Raw genomic sequence first — 2,690 nt, forward strand, 5'->3', positions numbered from 1 at the left:
TTTTATTAAGCGCAAGCATTACACCACATTCATTAGGTGTCACTTGATTATATACATACCTATGTAATGGTGCATTAGTAAACGATTAGCTCTCAACCACAACAAAACATTTAATAGATGTAATAATTCAAATTATCTAAACATATTGGGGAAACTTTCATACCCTATACTCTGGTCCCGAATCCATCTTAATACGCACCGTTTTTATGAACCATTTATATAAAAGAATATTTGAAATATACTGGGGTATATTAAAAAAAAATTACAGTTTTTTTCCGTCATGTCGTCATCTTTTTTTAAGTAATCATCATTAATACTAGTGTTACTTTTGTTTTGTTCAAAATTTAGAAGTATTTATTTATGTGCAAATTTAAAGAAAGTTACTGAACAAAAATAGTTTTAAATTAAATACTTACCTAACAAGGTTTTGCTTTTTCGTCTCATCATCGAAAGAAATAAAGAACGAAAGTATTGAGAGACAAGTATTATATCATACCACGTCCTATATATTGAAAAAATATGATATTTTCCTTGTTTATTTAAATACTAAATATAAAAAAGATACGTTTTTACTTCGATAGGTACGTCTCTATTATTATTTGACGATCAAAACTTTGTTACTTCAATATAAATGTTTCATATACACTTACATTCAATATCGTTTAACATTAAATACTATAATAATTAATTATAATGTCTCATCAAATGAATATGCAATCAAAATATGTGTAAATAAATCGAATATCTAAGCCGTACAAACAATGGTAAGTATAATACAAATATAATATTTAACAAAACTTTTATTCAATCTTGCACCATTTTCACACGACGATATATTTGAATATTTCTTCTTGTATTGAAGTGAAACTTCCTTAGGCTTGTTGCTCTCAACCTGGTCGCGTCATGGAGTAAGGCGACGACTTTGTAATCTTTCAATTTTGCCTAAAAAGTTTCACTTCTGACACGTGTGCTCGGCACACACGCTCTTTTTTTATATAAAATGTAGATCTATGGATTTTATTCGAAAGGCAATTTGATAAATCTAAATAACAAATTTACTGTATTAACAAAGAATAAAGACGTACTATTCTTTCAATGATTACTATACTATAATGATTTGATAATTGATTTTATGAAGAAATATTCAAATATAACGTCGCTAAATGCACAACCAACATTCTTTCCCAGAATCTATCTATTAGTCACTCTTAACAGCTGCCTAATTATCAACAACCGACAAAACTGTACTTACAATAAGGATGATGTTTAACATTTATTTTTAATTGAAAATCAGGATATTCTATATTGTGTAAATGAGTACACATTTACACAATTATTTGTGGCTTGGAAGTCACCTGAGTGGCGACAAGTACACGCGCGCTTACGACTTCTAGTGTATTGTTATTTAGATTTCTATGGATATAACATTGAGGTGAATATCGCACGAACCGATTTCCACGATTTTGCATTCGTTGGAAAGGTCTCGGGCTTCGTGAGGTTTATAGCAAAGAAAAGGTGTCTCTGGTGGCGAAACGGAGTTCGCCCGGTTTGCTAGTTTACTTATAATATTATTGCGTAGAATCAACATTATATACCAATATAATTATGTGCTCAAAATAGTTCTTTTAGAAAATATTTATTTTCTAACGTATTCAATGACGCCTCACTGTAAGTACAGTTCTCCTAACAGTAAACTATTTAATAAAAATGGCGAAGACAACAGTCTTATAAAACAGCTACCTAAAACTATGCGTACGTTAAATCGGGCATAGTAACATTTTAATATTAAAGTGATCAAACAAATATATTTTCAATAAGTTATATGATCTCAGTTAAAGACACTAGATATATATTATACATATTCTGTTATTTTTCTGTTTTTAGTTATTCTGTAAACAAATCCTTTTCAATAAACATTTTTTATTGCAAAACTAAATCTTTTTTCTTTGAACATTTTTATTACGCACGACTTCAATAAACAAAATAGGTCTAACTCGAAATTTTGTATAAATGTTTAAAAAAATTTGTTATATCTAGTGCCTCTTTCTGCCAATAACAGAATCATGACACAATAAAAATGAATATGGAAGTTAAATTGATTTTTAAGACTCCACACTCAATAGATTTAGTTAGAAATAGTATTATCTCTTTTTCACATAGAATTTTAATCGATGATAACTCGGATTGAAACTATACAATCAAATAATTAAGCCATGTCTCTTATTAAATAAAAAAAATTGAAACAATAATATTGAAAAGTTCAAGATTGTTGCAACTTATTAAATAGCAATTGCATTGATTCTCATATTGAATATGGCAAATAATGAAAATATAACAATCGTAAATGAAAACTTGCATTGAAATAAAGTGCACTTTGTCATATATATGATATATGTACTATAATATATATTATATAAAAAAGCTGTCAGTATTCTCTGTCCAGTTAAACGTTATACATTTGTATAATAAAACTAATTTAAACCTAATAATGTATCAATATAATCTATAAGCTATCTATTGCGAGAAATAATCAAAAATACAACAACATATTATCAACACAATAAATCATATGTTATGTAAATAACAAGGAAGCCTAATAAAAGCTTATAAAATGGCATTTTATAGAACTATAAGTATTTTAAATTACAAAAATATTTCCTCTTAAAACTAAAAAGAGTGATTGAATATCC

This window comes from Colias eurytheme, chromosome 24 (genome assembly GCF_061535395.1).
Source record: "Colias eurytheme isolate Ceu_HAF_F1 chromosome 24, ilColEury1 Martin Lab GWU primary, whole genome shotgun sequence".
Taxonomy (NCBI): Eukaryota; Metazoa; Arthropoda; class Insecta; order Lepidoptera; family Pieridae; genus Colias; species Colias eurytheme.